The 19,605-nt window shown below is 34.8% G+C and overlaps 1 protein-coding gene across 39 annotated transcripts in view; it reads right to left on the bottom strand.

Annotated features, from left to right (window-relative positions):
* The window catches only part of ANK2 (ankyrin 2), a 683,465-nt gene that overhangs the window by 208,529 nt on the left and 455,331 nt on the right, over nt 1-19,605 (bottom strand). The gene's annotated exons all lie outside the window — the stretch shown is intronic.

Genomic DNA, 19,605 nt, shown 5'->3' with positions numbered 1-19,605 from the left:
GAGATGAAGGTTTGATGACTTTCAATCAAACATTCTCCTCACTAGGCTACACTGCCTCCCTCCCTCAAACAAAGTACTTGGCAAGAACCTCTTGGCACACTCGGTCAGAGATATTTATTATGATCGGTGGTGATGTACAGAGATAGAAATGGAAGTATTTTCTCTGGGAGTTTCAAATATGGAATTACTTGCATACTGTTAAAATGATTTACACCTGGGAAGACTGAAAACCATAGAACTAAGTTACCTCACTTTTAACTCAAATATCAAGTGGCTTATATGTTTATAAATGAGATAGATTATTTATTAAGAGTTGAAAGGTGTGACTGAAATCTATACATCCGGAATTCATGCCCTGATTCTTTAGAAATGCATCATCAAATGGTTAATATCACACTGTTCTTCACTCTTCATCCTTCCTGAAGGCTGTACCAATGGCAGAGTGCCCCCAAGAATATCTGCAATGCTGCAGCGACTGAACTGTGACTCATTTTTAAATGCCTATTCTATGAAATTTATTTTGCTGTTTGCAGCAAATGCTAAATTCCAGGAGGATTTCCTACCTCCAGGTTTGTTGTCACAGCACTTAAAAGTGAGTTATAATGCTGTGTATTATGTTATATTAATATCTCACAAGAAACATTAATTTTACTGTAAAACAACAAAAATTAAATAGTATTAGGTAACAGGTATAAAATGCGAACATATTATTCCTGTACATAAAGTTTTTCCAAAACAAATCTGTGTGCTATATATTATATTAGAGGTTGTTCCCAGAAAGTACTTCCAATTTGTACATAAAGCAGATGCTTATAGGTAACATTTACTGAGTGTTTAGTGGGTCAGAAACAGAGCTAAAGGAGTCACAGGTATTATATCACAAATACAACAATACTATGAGAAAAAAACTATTCTTATGCCCATTTAATAGATGAGGAAAGAGGTTTAGAAAGTTTCCAGAGTCACGTATTTACACACATTTATTTAGTGGAAGACCTGAGATTTAATTTACGTTTATCAGTTCAGAGCTGTAAGTTTTATCTGCTATCCTATCCCACACCTTCAAAGTATCACAGTGGATATTACTACAGATTCCTAGCCTGTGAGCTCTAGGTTTATTTCATCTGCATTAACCACAGTTATGACTTTGGTCTACATATTTACTCCGTAAATCATGGCACTTGCTAAATAAAGTGCCTCAGCTGGAGAGAAAATTCTTGACTGCCATCCCTACCCTCACAGCTATCACCCCTGTATACGCACCTAGAAAATTAAGAGCCAATCTGTGACGAACTACTTAGAAACATATTCATTTGAGAATGAGGAAACAGGTGATAAAGGATGCTTGCATTAAGAAGCCAATTGTCTGTCTCCCTCTACATGCTTAACATGATTGAACTCAGCAAAAGATCAGGTTGCTCTATTGTTCCTATAAAAAAGAATGCTGTGAACAGGTGGAGCCAGAAGAAAAGCCCAACACCAAGGGAATGAAGAGACACCTAGAAACACCAATGCAGCAGCCTAGAGTGGCAATGATGGTCTGATGGGGCCTCAGATATTGCTGAGGAGTATATAATAGACCATCTTTGAACCTTCTCTGGGGATTGGACATGACATTGAGAATTGCTTTTGCCATTACAGAGTAACAAAAAGTTTTCATAACTGGTTTTCTCTTTTCAGAATCAAACTTTTAAAAAGTGAATGCATGTCAAAGTTATAGCAAATCCTTAGAATTTTAGCAAACAATGCTCCCAGTGTTCTGAAGGGTCTTGGTCCTATGGAAATGTAATATCTGAGCCATTCTGCCAAGGACCACTTCAGCAGTTGAGTCATAGGAGACTTTTGTTTAAGTTGAATTCTTCTAGAACCGCTTTAAGGGATTTAGTTTCCCCCAAAGTGAGAAAATGCATTAAATGGAAACATTATTATAAAATAGTCCAAGAATGTAAATTTCAAAGACAGAAATAAAACGAGGTTTTAAAAGTTACGTATGAATATCGACATTATTGAAGCTCAAATTTATATACCTGCATAGAAATATATATTCTTCTCTCCCTTCCACACAGACACAAGCACATCATACCCTACAATGAGGTCAATCTGTGATTAAGGCCCTTGACACAAGCGCTTTGGATAAACAGTGGTTAGCCTGGTTATCTTCAATCAATACAGAGATGAAAGAGGATTCAAACATTCATGGAGAGAGATACAGCAATTTTTACCACGCTGTGTTTCCCAACTGATTATGATAAAAGCAAGAGTTTTTAAATCAAGTATAAGTAGGAGGAAAAGCATGCTTTTAAAATAGACTGTTTTCTTTACTCAACCAGGAGATTTCACACATAAAAGCATAATAAAGAGAAAATGAGGCAAAAGCAACTTCTCTGGGAGAAAGTCTCAGACAAATGTAAGACTATCCTCTCTCTGCTTTGCTGCTTTATGTCCCTAGGACTCTCAAATCCTAAAACAAATTGTGCTTATGCCCATAGTCAAACTCTGGACAAGGAATTCCAATGCTGAGCCCCACCTATTTTAATCTGCAACAGATGGATGTCATTAAAACTTGCCCCCTTTATAACCCTGGAGTGACATCTCAGGCCAAGAAAGAAAAATTTCCCATTAAATTCTTCTTGACACAGTTCTGTATGTTGTCTTGTGTGTGAATATTAGAAAAACAGAACAACTTTCTGAGCACCCAGCAGTGTGGATATGAAAGGCAGGGAAGAATGTGCATTCATAGCGCCACATTATATCCCAAAGGAGTGCTGACCCAGAGGCTCTAGAGGCATATCCACAGGGGCCCATGAGCTTGCTACAAGTTTTTTAATTCTTTAATTCTGTGCTTATGTTTCAATAATAACCTAATAAAGAAAATATTAGCATATTCCGGGTCCTCTACATGGCTACCCTATATGTGAGTATAACCATAGAACTTCGGTATATGTCTTTGTGTTTATAACTCAGTACATAACAAGTGAAGTCCAAATGATATACAGATGCATAACAGACAGAACATTTTGCTGTAGTACAGAGACAAGAATGGTCAGAGAATCTACTCATCATACATGGCAGGACATGACGAGCCAAAAGTGCCTGAGCAGCAGCAGTCAGTAGCATATTAACATATGCTCAGATGCTATCTTCATATGGACCAACTTGCACTGACCATTAGCAGTGAGTGTAATAGAAAATCCACAGTGAAACATTTTTTCAGTTTCCAATTTTAGCTTTTATTGGTTTGCGTACACAACTGTACCCCAACAGTAATTTCCTCTCCAAGCAAATAAAGAGAGCTTTCAAAGATTATATTCTCTTAAAGGTATTCTCTGATAGCTTTAAGTTTTATTAGCTTGAAGTAGGAAACAACACCTTAAAGTTATTAAGAATAGTTTGTACAACATACTTACATAAAAGGTATTCTTTATATTATTTTTACTGGAGTCAAATTCAGAAACTAATTAAATACAGAACTCTGAGGTTATATCTTTTTTATTACTAAACATAATATGTTAAATTTAGTTTTAGACATTTCCATTCATTGTATTAAATTTATGCCCTTTATTTGAATAATATTATAAAACTTACATAAGTTTTACTTAATTTGTCAAAGTTTCTTTTTTATAGTGGCACAAGAATTTAAGGAGTTTTATGTGGTTTTATGTTTTTAATACTTAACACTATAATAAAAATAACACTGGAGGTCATAATTTTTTATATACTTTAAAAGAAATCAATAGACTATTCAAATTTGAGAACCACTTGTCTAAACGGGTGGCCCAACCAGCAGTCCCTACTAGCCTTAAAAGAGTGACACTGAACACCTCCCCCGTCACAGTCTCTGGCTTATGGTGTGCCCTACACACATATTTGCTGACTGGCTAACCTTACGTAAAGCACACGCTCCTTGTGGAATTTGAGGAATCTGCTTATTTTCTTAGGAAGCAGTCATTCCTTTGTAAAAACAGGGTCATTTACCTGGCTACTCTGAGATCTGCATTTTTATAGCAATACAAAATAAATAAAACTTAGTAAAGTAACTTGAAGGGAAAAACTTTAATAAGAATACCAGGAAAATAAGGGACATTTTTACAATTTTTTAGGTCTCTTCCTAGGAATGTATGATAAGTTAAAATCCATGTCTAGCAAATTGTGACTTGTCCGATCTTGGGTCATTGTATGTCTCAATTTCCTTATCAAAAAAAAAATGTACTTTATAGAATTGCTAAGGAAAAAAATATGATGATTTGAGCATGCTTACCCCACTGACAGGCACAGAGGACACTTACTGAGTTTGTTTTATATTAGTGGCTTTTCTTGTGAGGGATAAATGCAAAATAACAATAATAAACCAAATTATCGATGCACACACATGACTTTCTTTAAATGTGAAGGTTCCTGGCATTACTGTGTTGCCAGCAGGCTTAAGCTATACCAGAGTACTTAAAAATGCACTGAGATGTACAGGTATAAAGGGACAAAATGAACCAGGACTGGTTGTGGTCTGTCACCAGTGATGAAGATGCTGCAGAGAACTCTCTTTGTGATATCTGAATGCTTGTACCTACAGATTTATACTTCTGTCCAACGACTGTGCTATTGTTTAATTAATTCAGCTCTTTCATTAGCTCACATTATTATTGCTATCTTGTCAAACCAACAATTTGGGTTCAACCAAGAACTGCATGCTGGATATACTAGGATTTTTTAGAAAGAATTGCAGAAGTTACTTTCTTGCAGTCAGAACACATAAGTGATATAAAACACTTTACACTGCAAAATCCCACTTGACAATTTCTATTCAGCTGCTACCAATTTATAAACCATAAATTTGTACACTCTGGCTCAAGCATGCAGGTTAACCTACATTTATAGTGTCCTTCAACAGCTCTTTAGATTGCTACTAAATGAAAATTACTGACAGGTCCTCTGATCTTCAGAGAGAGAGTAAATGCAACTTCCCAAAAGAGTGTTCTTAATCCAATGGCCTTTGTGTTAAGAAAATTGGTTCAGACATAAAAGTGAACTCCATAAATGCTTTAGTTAGGGGAAGAAGATAGAGTAAACTTAAGTGTTTATATTTTTACTTTTGAATGTTATTTAAGATAACTATTAACACAAAATTGAGAATTGGAATCATAACAATATCTAAGTTTAACTAAATAGATAAATTCTACCTAAATATTTTAAGCAAGAGATTATTTGAAATTTCCTTTTTAAATAAAGACAGCAATTTTTCCCTTAACTTAGTATTACATTTTAACACTAATTTTTGCTAGCACACTAGATAAATTATATCACTTATCAATGCTTTCCCTAAGACACCAACCATGAAAAATAAGAACCACCTACAGCATACCAATTCTATCTCTTTCAAAGCATTAATTGAGATTATTTTGCAATGTTGTGTCGAGATTCATGAATTCCTTTCTAAAATTCTTATACTTTAAAAGAGAGTAAAATTGGAATATTTTACAGCAGTGGGAATAGGAATGAATGAACCACATCTATATGCACCATCAATAGATCTCACAAAGATAATGCTAAGCAAAACAAGTCAGACACAAAAAAGGACATGTCTTTTATTCCATTTATTAAAGTTCGAAAACTGGTAAAACAAATCCATAGTGTTAGAAATCAGTAGTAGTTTTGGAAAGAGTCAGAAAGGGGCTTTTGGTTGCTGATAATGTTCTAATTCTTCATTCTAGTTCTGGGTGCAGTTTAACAGGTATGTATACTTCCTACATATCAAGATGAGCATTTATAATTTATGCATTTTTCTGTATGTATGCTATAATCAAATAAAATATTTACTTTAAAAGATGGTGACCTGGCCGGGTGCAGTGGCTCACACCTGTAATCCCAGCACTTTGGGAGGCTGAGGAGGGTGGATTGCTTGAAGTCAGGAGTTTGAGACCAGCCTGACCAACATGATGAAACCCCGTCTCTGCTAAAAATACAAAATTAGCCAGTCATGGTGGTGGATGCCTGTAATCCCAACTACTTGGGAGGCTGAGGCAGGGGGATCGCTCGGATCCGGGAGGCAGAGTTTGCGGTGAGCCGAGATCAACCCTCTGCACTCCAGCCTGGGCAACAAGAGCGAAACTCTGTTTCAAAAAAAAAAAAAAAAAAGGTGACCCTAGTTTAGACAACAGAGTGAGAACCCATCTTTATACAAAATTTAAAAATTGGCTAAATGTGGGTAGTCCTGAAAAATAAGTTATTCCTAACTGATTAGGAATAACTAAGTGATTACAAATAATAAGTGATTACAAAAATCACAGGGAAGTAAATAGATTTAAAAATTAGTATTCAAAAGTATCATCTTTTTTTCACACTGGAGGCAATTTTTAAATGCAGACTATAGTGTGTGAGATTTTTAATGAAATATGTATTGTATATTTATGGTACAGTCTAAGAGACAATGCAGATTACTAAATACATAGAATTTTGTTCTTGAGCTCAAAAGAATGCTTACTAAGAATCAAACTCTGGAGCATTTCTTATTAGTTGTTCTGATATTCATGAGGCTTTGTAATTACAAAAATTAGATAATTCTCTTTGATTATACATGAATTATTATCCTTGGTATATATTGTATAAATAGCATTACTCCACTGTTCTTCAACATGTTTACTACAAATTCAAGAAGACCAGATCTGGTTCAGAGATCTCAGTTGTTAAATTTTCCGGGATAAATATAAGTGAAGTAAGTTATTGGAGACAATTTTATACATTAAAAAATTCTGAATACTCATTTTTTGATAGCATTTACTTTTCTGAAAATTGAATCAAAATATTAATAATGTGATGCTATCCTGCAGTGAATGAGAATTACTACCAAAAAAAAAAAACAAAAAAACAAAACTAGTAGGAACAAAAACCACAAACTAGAAAAGATATTTCTGATGAAACATCTTTGATAACTATTTGATAACTATTTTATACTTCACATTCTCTACGTGCTTTTAAAACTTTAGAAAGTGCTTATGTATATATATATATACACACACACTTATATGAGCGTAAATATATGCTCATTTTTGAAGAATTATTAAAATGAAGAAATGTGAAATCTGTAGTTGGTATTTCATGACATAATAGAAGTGTGACTTAAAAGATAACTTTGTTGTGTTGATATTAGTTTGGCTTCATAAAATGTCTCTATAACTATGCCAGTTACTAAAATGTTTATGACAATGAAGCAACCAAAACTTTCACTAAAATGGGAACTTTAACAAAGATAGGTGAAAACTTTCTTAGGTGTTTATTATTCTGTTAGTTTCCTTTTGAACTTTATGGTGAATTTAAAATTTAAAGTTCTCGTAAGGAACAAAATCAATAGGTTTTGATTACTTGTACTCCAGGCATGATAACTCTGAAATGCCTACAGAACTCAGAAGTTCCAACACTGAACACATGTCAGTATTTTCTGAATTTGAATAGGAACATGGTAAGTTTATAGATGAAAATATTTGTGACTTGTATCACAACATTTCCAAATTTCTGCTAAGAAAATCAGTAACGGAAACATTTTGCTACAGCTTTAGGTCAGATGTCAGATTAAATAACAGTTTGAGGTCCATGTTAAAACTTACCACACCTATCTAAGGCTTCAGATTTTTTCAAGAAATAAGATACTCTTTGAGAGGCCTCAGCTACACAGATTCAAGACATTACTGCTTCAGTCAGGTAAGCAGCTTAGTTTCTTTAGCCATTAAACTCTGTAGCAAAAGTTAATATTCCTTCCTAAAGAGTCTATCATACTTCTAGAGAATAACATATGAACTAGAAGAATATGATACCCTCATTTTTGTTACTGGTTCCTCTTGGTGTGGAGGTATCTTAAAACATTATAGTTGAATTCCACATACAACCTCTAACCATACTGGTTGAACAGATATATTTGAAAAGTTGTGCTTATTGTTTTATGTTCAAAATGCTGACAATGGAAAGGAAGGCAAAATATTATACAAGTCCTATGTTGACTATTATGGTTTCCAGATAATTTGCCCTAATATTTTTAATAACCAAAGTAACTTGGAAATCTGTACTTCTTCAGGCCAACAATAGAAATAATCAAATCTTACAGCTCCACATTGGACGTTAAATAATACCCACAGCATCTATATATGACTGAATTCTAAATAGTTCTCAATTATTGCTTTAGGATCTCCAACTGGTATTAATTGGGTATAAAATAATGAAAAACTTATTTTTAAAACAATTTGTATCACAGACCCAATCTCTTTCCCAATTTTCAACTAGATAGATAGCTCCGTAAAAAATGTTCTGCCAGCATCTAAAAGTCAACATGCCCCAAAATGAATATAGGCCCAAGCACGGAAGAGCTGATAGAGTTTTTACATATTGTACACAAATTTCCAAAGGAATTTCCTTTTGGATCATCACTGGTCATCAAAAAAAAAAAAAGTTGCTTTTATAAATGAATTACAACCACCTATAACAACATTTGGGTCAAGGGAAAAAAGAGAGAACTTTTGAGATCCTTTGGTAACAGTAGTTTATTTAATTCTCTCTTTAAGAAATATTCTCTATACAAAACTCTTTTCATTCCCTAATCAGCATGTTAAAATATCACAGGATGTTTAGAGAAAAAGATATATTAGAGTTCATCCCACTGCAATACTTAAAGATTAGGATACATGAACCTGAATTAGGTCTTAGCCTCCTTCAAGGCTTTTAGAACTGTCAGGATATGAAAAACAAACTCAACCAAGTGAAAAAAGTCTTTCATCAATTTTTCATTATGCTACGCATCCGCATCCTACAGTGTTAATTTACTCTTGCCCCCTTGAGGTAGGCACCACATTTTTATCCCCATTGGTCTCCTTATTCTGCAGCTTCAGAGACCATCTGCTCTGAAGCAGACATCACTCAATCAGAAGCAGCTTCATGACACAACACAGATGAGGTGCTGACCGCACCCCAAGGGCTGCACACACTAAAAAGTAGATTGCTTGTTTAGTATTAAATTATTCAGGATTGAACAAAAAATAGATTCTTAAAAGCTTCACAATTACTTAAACTACGGAGACTATTTTAAAAGAACTTGCATATATTTTTCTATCATGGTACATTTTCTCACACTGTTGATCTTAGTGTGGCCCCATGAAGACGTACGTGGAAACACAAGTTTTTCATTTGTAACAGTCTAATATATATAATATATGATTGATTTTCCTAGGAGATATCACTTAATTATAGCTTAACCACACTGTGACCATCTGACTCTACTTGCCTAAATATCTCCTGCCTTGGCCTCCCAAAGTGCTGGGATTACAGGTGTGAGCCACCGCACCCAGCCTAGTCCCTTTTATTAAACTGTTATTTAAGCTTATTGTTGATATAAAAAAAATGTCCAGAATAGACAAACATACAGAGATGAAAAATAGGTAAGTGATTGCCTGGGGCCAAACGATGTCATGGGGAGGACAAGGGGGAGGGGGTAGAGAAATGGAGAATGACTACTGATGGTTACAAAGTTCCTTTCTTGAGCAATAAAGATGTTCTGAAATTTATTGTTGTGTTAGTGGCACAACTCTGTGAACATACTAAAAACCATTGGATAATATACTATAAATGGGTGAATTGTATGATATGGGAATATATCTCCATAAAGCTGGGTTTTCTTCTTTTATTTTTTGAGACGAAGTTTCACTCTTGTTGCCCAGGCTGGAGTGCAATGGCACAATCTCAGCTCCCTGCAACCTCCGCCTCCCAGGTTCAAGCGATTCTCCTGCCTCAGCCTGTGGAGTAGCTGGGATTACAGGAATGCACCACCATGCCAGGCTAATTTTGTATTTTTAGTAGAGATGGGGTTTCTCCATGGTGGTCAGGCTGGTCTCGAACTCCTGACCTCAGATGATCCACCCGCCTCGGCCTCCCAAAATGCTGGGATTACAGGCGTGAGCCACCGTGCCCGGCCAAAGCTTGGTTTTTTATTTAAAAAAAAGTTCACTGTCATCTGTAAGACGACAAAAGCCCATTTTACTAATGAGTTTATAATTTTTGAGAATTTATTCATTCACCCCATTCTCCAAAGTATGTGGGTTGCAAATGGGGATGCACAGCTTTCAGCATCTTTTGCATATTTGTGACAATTTACATGGACACTGAGTGCAAATGGCGAGCTTTAGAAGGAAACATTCCAATTCTAATAAGTCAGCATTATACTAAAAGATATATATAAAGGCATTTTGCATCCCTTTTCTCACTCCCATCATGCCAGCCCAGTGGTGCACAACAGTGTCAACAAATCTTTTTAACATAAAATTTTTAGGAGACTAAAAAATATGTAATATGTGTACTGTATAAGAAGAAAATTGCTTCCCAATTTAACTCACTGAGTTGACTTGATTAAATTACTGGAAGGATCTAGCTGTATCTATCTAAATATGTAAATCTACTGGAAAAAAATTATAGCTTTCAATTTGTCAAGCGAAAATAAATCAGTCAAACAGCAGGTTATTTTATGATAAATAGTTGAAATAATTTAGTCTTTCCTTAACAATGAGTTATTTAGCTGAGAATCAAAGAAATATTTTTGAAGTACCTACTATGTACCAGGCACTGTGTTAGATGCTAGGGATTGAATGTAGAAGAAATAAACATGATTCATCCCCTCAAAGATTTTATGATCTTTGAAGTTAAAAAAAAAAAAACTTTAGCTACAACATAGACCAGGAACAGAAGCGGGAAAAGTAGACCCAGGGAGATCCATGTAGAGGCAGTAGTCTAAGCAATAGGTGTTTGTTTGTTTTACAAACTTGTTTTACTATTTACATTTAGAAGAGAGATTGCAATATAGTGTTTGATAAAGGTTCCTGCTGATAAGTCAGGTGGAAAACATAGCCAGCCCAGGGAATAGCCAGTGCAGTGTCATAGCGGCACGAAAGAGCACAGTATAGGGAAAACTATAAATTCAGTATAAGTGAGTTATAAAGATCATATTGGAAACAGGAAAGAAGTAAAATTCTAAAAGTAAAGTAGGGCCCAGACCATTAATATTTTGTATGTCCTAATAGGGAGATTGAGTGTTACACCATAAGTAAAAGACAGGAAAAGGCAAGATCAGAATGTCCATTTTAAAATTACCACTCTAGCATGTGATGAGGATAAGCAGTGTCATCAGGGACATGTGAAAACAAAGTATTAGTCATATATAGAAAAAAAAAGCTGTAAAACTTGGGGAAATTGACTTTGAAAGTTTATGGAAAAGAAGAAACTAGGGAAAAGTTGGAAACTTCTAGCTTTTGCATGTAATAAGTGACACTTTCAATAAAGATCAATAATTTAGGGGAACAGAATACCCTAAAATTGGAGAGAAGAACACAGTTTGGTTTTGACCGGATTGAACTTGAAGTGCTGTCACTGTAGAGTAGGGAATTAAAAATGCAAGGCTAAAAAGTCCAAGAGACAGGCATGGACTAAAGATAGAGGCCATAGAGTGACCTCTGGGAGATGGCCCAGTTTTTCTGTAGACACTGGATTTTGCTTCACTCCTTCCCATTTCTCTGCTCGTGAATGTCCTAGGAATAAGGAAGGGCCTCTTGTAATGCCTCTGGAAGGGAATAATGCTGACCCATCAACATATTTAATGAAATACCAGGCAGTGAGAATAAAATAAGGAATTGCAGTGCATACACGCACATGCACTCACACACACACACACACACACGAGACTAAAACAAAATTTTGTACAGGAGTTTTCTCATGAGCTCAGAATACTAATATCATGCAGCCAACATTTTCTCATTTTTCCCATAAGACCGGGGCACAACTGAAAGGCTGCTTTATCCTCATTGGATGTGACCTGCTGTAACTTTCTAAATTTACCATTGTGCTATGAACTGTAATTGTCAGGAATGTTTGGGCTATTTAATTTGAATTCTATGCAAGGTATAGCACTTACATAATTTTACACTAAAATGTAAAAGAAAGGATTGGCTGAAACTGTAGGCGTTTGGTTAATTATAGTACATAGCACATGGAGTAGAAAAAAGATGAGCAAATCCGTATTTGCAGCTTGCACTGCCTTTAAAAAAACCTTAGCTTATATTACAAAATTCTTCTGTTGGAACTCCGTCAATAAAAATCCATGTAGTTATTACTGTATTTCAAAGAATATCTGAACGTCTTCTGAGGCAGCTTTCAAAACAAATTCTTGATTTGTTGGGGTAAGAGTACTGGCATCAACTCTAGAGAGAATTTTGAAAAATAAGGAAATTCCTGATTTAAACACAACTAAAAACAAAAGGAAGGTTAGTTAATTCATCTCATGGAAGTAAACTTTAGCCCAGATGCCCAAGATCTTCTTTTAAAAGAAAAGTCAGGCTTAAGCCAGGCTTAAGGAACAATGAAGAATTCTTTACTAGTTGTCTTTTATTATTTGACTTCTACAGGAATTTGTATTAAGTGGGCCCTGTGAGTCTATTTCCCAGAGGCAAGGATAGCTTCTTCAGGACCCTGCCTTAAATCTATCCTCAAGTTTGACCAAGTCCATTTACTCCGGGGTCCCCAACACCCTGAACATTCAATCATTTATAAATATGTGTTGACAATGAGTTAGAAGCATAGCACTGTGCTAGATGTTGTGCATGGCTCAAGTGGGGTCCGAATTCATCTGTTTACATGTCTATATCCCCAGTTGGCCTGGCCCTCCAAGGTAGAAATAGTCCATGACTTATTCATTTTTATTTCCACTGTCCAGCACAGTACCTGACACAGAGTAGATGGAGAAGTATTTCTGGAAATGAAACAATATAAGGGAAGATGTTCAACAGGGTGAAATTGGCCAATAGGAATGTCAAGCAGCATTGGTCGATATGAATTAAACTAGTGAAAATTTGGGGGATCAAGTAAATTTTTTGCAGACTTACTAAATTTTAACACTTGGTTTCAAACCTTGATTAGCAAAATTTATATCTGCTCTTATTAATTCACCTGAAACTCATTGCCTAAGATTAAATTTGTTTTTCAAAGTTTCCTTTACCTGCTGGATGTGGTGACTCATGCCTGTAATCCTAGCACTTTGAGAGGCTGAAGCAAGAGGATCACTTGAACTCCAGGAGTTCGAGACCAGCCTGGACAACATAGTGAGACCCTGTCTCTATTTATTAATTTTTTTAAGTTTCCTTTATAATTCTATCAAATATCCACTATAAAATCAAACAATGCCTAACTCTAAGGGTTAATAAGTAAAGTATGTCTGTATCATTACTATCATATAGCTGAAGTCATGGATGACTAATGAATTTAGTAATACACTTGACTAGACAGGCTCTGCAGCTCAACATTCTCTAACTTTGATTAGGTTAACAGATAAATGACAATTATGATATTACCAAATAAATTAAATACAGAAAGAAACTAGATTCTTGCTGATACTAACTACATAGGAACACTAGTACTCTTTTTTTAGAAATAAACTATAGGCCAGGTGCAGTGGCTCACATCTGAAATTCCAGCACTTTAGGAGGCCGAGGCAAGCAGATCACCTGAGGTCAGGAGTTTGAGACCAGCCTGGCCAACATAGTGAAACCCCATCTCTACTACAAAAATACATATATATATAAAAATTAGCCGGGCGTGGTGGTGGGTGCCTATAATCCCAGCTACTCAGTAGGCTGAAGCAAGAGATCACTTGAACCCAGGAGGTAAAGGTTACAGTGAGCCGAGATCGTGCCACTGCACTCCAGCCTGGGTGACAGAGCGAGACTCCATCTCAACAAAAGGAAAAATAAATAAATAAACAAACAAGAAACTATAATTTTACTCTTCTCTGTGAGGAAAAAGATTTTATGTGAAGCAATATATAAGCTTTAATTATTGTATAAATTATCCATGAAAGGAGAATTACTGACTACTCAGTATTTTTTAATGTAAAACATGCAGTAATATATTTCAGTATCTCCTGTAATTACAGTAAGATTAATTAACCTTCTAAATAAAAGAGATCATTGGTATGTCAAAATTATTCTGGCCAAGATATGAAGGAGAAAGGTTGTTTACTTTATAATTACTATGTATATAAAATGTATCTCTCTTCAGTCATAGGGAGTCTATATATTTCATTTTACATATACATTTTTATACAAATATCTACCTGTAATATAATATAAACTTGTGTGTGTGTGTGTGTGTGTGTGTGTGTAAGGAAAGAGAAAGAGAGAGAGAGGAAGTCATATATCCCATTTCCAGAACAAAATTTCAATTTACTTGAAGGTAGAAACCATGCCTTATAATTCTTAGAATACCCAAAACCTAATTCAGTGCCTAAAATATATCAGCCAATAATGATGATTACTATGATAACTGAACCTTGGGGAGGACATTACCCTACCTTTTTTTATGTAAAGCTGTCAACAGTTAATATAAATACAGATTACGCTAGCTTTAATTACTCAAAAAATAAACTTCAAAAATCACTTAAAGAAGAGTTAGATTATTTTGGGATATATGAAAAGATAACAGAACTTTTTTTGGCAAAGCAGAAAACTGTACCCAGAAAGATCTTGTTCATTAACCAAATTTAACTTAGTTGAAATGCCAAATTAACACCAGAGATACCTCATCTCTAACCCTGACTAAGAACAAGGTAGCTGGCTACCATTTTCTCAGTAATTAAAGGGCAAGATTGCGAAACTATGAGATGTTAAGAATTTCAAATAAAAGGTGTTTAGGTTTTGCCATTTCTCATTGGCAACCTTCAAAATGGGAGCCCAGCATGTAATGTGCAGCGTGGTGAGAACTTGGGTCTACCTGAAAATCCTGTGGCATTCCTACAAGATAGAGTTGTCTTCAGCTGGAGATGCTCCACTTTGATTTGGTTTATTCTTTTTTCACATATGATAATCATAGGATATATTAGTAATTGAGTTTCCTCTACTGATAATATCTTTTTCATAGATATAACTATTAACTTTGTACTAATAATGTAGTCATTACAAAGATTTAATCTGACCAAAAGCCATCTCTTCTGATTATGGTTTCAAGTAAGAGAATTAATGATATGTGTTTTGATTGGGTTTATACTGATTTTCACTATGTCTTAAGATAAACACTTGCTAAAAGGTGCATTGAGCAAGTAAGGCAATTCTTCATTTTTACATGATTCATATGTATTTATTGTTTCAGTGATTCCTCACTGAAATGTTTAAATTTTTTCCTACACAACATGGACTGACATAACATCAAATTAGGATGCTACATGCCATCTAAACTTGCTTTTTCTTTTAAGTCATCTGTCTACTCAAGAGACTCCACAATATACAATTTGCTTTTGTGTATACCCTCTGGCTATTCAACTAGACTGTCAGCTCTTTGAGGGAATGAATGAGACCTTGCACCTTATATATTTTGTTCTCACATCTTTTACCACAATATTAATAGCTAACTTTACTATATTCCAAGCACATTTATAATCTTATTTAATCTTCTTAAGCTTCCCAAATGAGAAAACTCAGGCCTCATAAGGTTAAATCATTCATCTATACACTTTGGGGTAAGAAGTGGCAGACCTGAAATCGGTAACTGATAAGTCTTACCACAGAGACCACCATTCATTACTACTTCCCCAAGTCCCCCCAAAGGTGCTAAATACCTTTCCACTGTTGACTGACATATAGGAGTGGCTGCTGCTTCCCGCCTGGGATGAAGCTACTGCAGTCACATTCCTGGCTCAACGCTCATGTTCTGATCTCCCTTGATGCTCAATTCCCTTTTTTGGTTAGGGGCAGGGCCCAAAGTTTGAATCATGTGGCATTGCCACCTGTGGAATACCAAGATTTCTTTTCTTTAATGTTGCTAACCCAAGAGCTGTGACTTTTAAGGGTATGGTTATATTATTTCAAAATTGTATCAATATTATACTCAGTAAGTGAATCTAGAGCAATATCTCTATCAAAATTATCATGATTAACATGCAAAGAAAAAAAATTTTTTAAGCTTCACAGCAATGGTAGGCTTCAAAGACAACGTTTGTCCCTCTGTTTCTATAACAGCAGGTAGACTGTTACTAGCTCATATTGACATATCTCCCTGAGTGGGATTTAAACCTGGACCCCTTCCAAGAAGATGAAATCTGTCTCAGTTGTTCTTAATTAATCACCATACTTGCTGTTTAAATGTTGATTACACCTTTAAGAAATTATAACACTAAATCTTTTCACAGTAAAAACTAAGTAGTAGAAATGTAACCCATAACAAGTTTTCTCTCCCAAATTGATTGAAGAGCTATTAAAGCATGGATTATTAAAAAAAAAAAACAAAAACCTTTAGGTTATAAAACCTTAAGAAACATAGAAACACTTATTTCATAAAAGTATTTGTATAAAACTACAAAATGTCTATGTCCTTTCATGCCTTTTTTGCTCTTACAATCTCCCTTCTCTTAAAAAGGATACATATGTAAAATATAGCCTTTCCTAGCCTTTATGTAATGGAAGTAGACAAATCTGTGTGTCACACACACATATATTTTTATACATGATGATTTCATGTTCTACTGTGAAAATGTGCATGCACACACATACATTTTATACATATATATAATATATATATAGGACATTTGAAAATGACTATAAAAGAAGACAAAATTATGGTCAGCAACCATAATCCCATTAATCAAACTTAACACTGCATATTTTGATGTGTTTTCTTCAAGAATTTTTCTACTTTAAGGCTGGGCATTGTGGCTCATGCCTGTAATCCCAGCACTTTGGGAGGCCAAGGAAGGCAGATCGTTTGAGCTCAGGAGTTCTCGGGCAACATGGTGAAACCCTATCTCTACTAAATATACAGAAAATTAGCCAGGTGTGGTGGCGTGCACCTGTAGTCCCAGCTACTTGGGAGGCTGAGGCACGAGAATCGCTTGAGCCCGGGAGGTAGAGGTTGCAGTGAGTCGTGATCACGTCACTGCACTCCAGCCTGGGCTATGGGAGTGAAACTCTGTCGCACAAAAAAAAATAATAATAATAATTTTTCTACATATACTCTATATGTTTGTGTAGGTAATGCTTTCATGATGTTGAAATAATAATATTCTGTGTTTTACTTTTAAAAATAAACATTACAAACTTAGCATAGCCCATATCACTCAAAAGTTTAAAAAGATATTTTATATATCATATAATAGTCTATGGATAGATTATCATTGTTTTTAGCATTTCCCAATGATTTGTACAAAACTGGTTCCTTTAATATTCATTATTTTAAGCAACGCTACCATAAAAACTCTTGTATGTACATCTTTGTCCCTGTCTTGATTGTGTCCATTGTTTAAATTCCTAAAAGTGAATTAACAGTGTCAAAGAAGGTAGATTTTTGGCACACACTGTACACATTGAAAGTTGCTAACTGAAAAGACATTACAAATGTTTGCCGAAGAGACCACCTCAACACAATCGTAAACTCAAATTGCTTTTCTTAGTTGATAAGTAGATCATTGTGGTTTTCATTTGCCTTTTTCGTTTTTGAAGAGTTTGAAAACTTAGTCATATATTTATTGTCTACCACATTTGTTCTTGATTTGTCTATTCACATTTTTTGTCCTTTTAGAGTTTCAAAAGTATTTTTAATATTATATAGAAGGATAACATTTTGTCATTATTTTTGAAAATTTTCTCAAGCTTGTTATAGAAATCAAAAAGTATGAAGCTCCACTTTTAGATTCTTATTCCATTGTTTTTATGCTTTCCAACCCTGAAGTCAATGAAATATTTCTCATTTTCTTATAGATTTATTAATTAAAAATTGTTTCTTTTTTCTTCTATTTAATTTTTTTAATTTCCTAAAACGTATTTTAGTGTGGGTCATAAGTAACAATCTTACTTGAAATTTTCCAAGTCAGCAATTTTTTCCAATTGTGGAAAATCTTAGAACCCACTTTAAATTTCTCCAAAGTCTCCTTTTTTAGGTATCTCTTTCTTTAAAGAGCCAGCATTATAAAATGGGCTTAGAACTGCCTTTCTAACCCTGGTTCTATCACTTGCCATGAGCTGTGTGACCTTGAGGAAATTCCTGAACTCAAAAAAGCCTCAATTTCCTAGTATATAAAATGTATAGAATATGTGGATTGGATTATGTCATATATATAAGTCCCTGAGAACAGTGTATTGGAATAGTAGACATCCAATAAAGGCATATTTTAATACTTGGTTCACAAAGCCAATGTCAGTAGTAAATGAAATGGTATGCAGTATGCCATTACAGAATCTAGCAGATAATAGGGGCTCAATAAATGATAGCTATTATTGATAATAATTAATATGGAATTTGCTATACACATTCATACATTTCTTTTATGTGTTTACTGTCTTTACTTTTTATTTCCTTCTTGTTTTCCACCTCTAAGTTATCTTGTGATCCTGGGTAGAATACATCTGGTCCCAGTGCCAGATGAAGTGGTTAAGACCAAGATGGGCCAGGAAGCAGCCCAGTCCATTAGTTGACAGTGTCCGTGGGTAGGTTTTGGCATGTAGCTGTAACTGCATGGGTTACATTTAAAATAAGAATGGCAGTTGGCATGCCCATCTAGATCACTGCTTAATTCTTTAAGGAATTGATTGGTGGGTATGACAAATCAATACCAAAGGAAAGACTGATTCTTCAATCTATGTATATATTATAAAACAAGAAGAAAGAACATGTAAACTTACAGAATTCATTATTTACTTTCTTGAAAGAAACTTACTGAATAATTAATTTTACACATTTATATATAATTTTAAAATATAGAGTATCTAATATTTGATAAACTGCACATTAGTCGATATATTAAGAACTTTTAATGAGGCCAGAAGAATTTTGTTAATCATCTCTCATGTGCTACATGACATTTTAAGCAGGAGTGTGGGATTCAGCCAAGATATTGTACTAGCCTTCAATTCCAAGGAAGGATCAGATCATTCAGAACAATCTTGCTGTTCAAGCTGACTGCTCAACAATGGAATGAAATTTTGACTTTTAAAAAATTTGGGGACACATTTTCATAACATTGTCTTATAGTACCTCTTAGTCCTTGGATTTCCAGTGGAAACTGACAAGGTTAAACAATGAATAAAAGGACTCTATATAGGTACACAGTAATTATTAGTTTTCGGAAGTGAAACAAATTTATTCTAAGTGCTATGGTTTAAAACTTTATTGTGATACAGCACAGACATTTTCTTACTTTTAAGGTGATGCATAAGAAATGCAGAAGGGCCCATTTGCTGGCAGAGTATCCTCCATTCCCACATGTCCCGTGTGGTCTCAGCTACTTTAATTGCCTCTAACTAGGATTTTGGCAATACATTGAATTAACCTGGATAAGAAGAAGTTTAATAAAATGTGAAGGGTTTCTTTTACTTTTATGCTCTTATGTGCTGATGTTACATATTCAGCCCTGACTCTTCAGTAAAGTCAGCCTCTTGCAACACACAGCAGTGGTTATCATACTTAAGTGCACTTAAGGGTTACTTAGAGACTATGTTTAATCTTGTTAAATAAATATTCTTGGCTCTCACCTCTGAGATTTAACTCAGGAGGTCTGGAGTAAAGCTCAGCCATCTACATCGTTTAAAAACACACCAAGCCGATTCTTCT

The sequence above is a fragment of the Pongo abelii genome, chromosome 3, assembly GCF_028885655.2.
Source record: "Pongo abelii isolate AG06213 chromosome 3, NHGRI_mPonAbe1-v2.0_pri, whole genome shotgun sequence".
Lineage (NCBI taxonomy): Eukaryota > Metazoa > Chordata > Mammalia > Primates > Hominidae > Pongo > Pongo abelii.
This window is presented reverse-complemented; position numbering and strand designations above follow the sequence as displayed.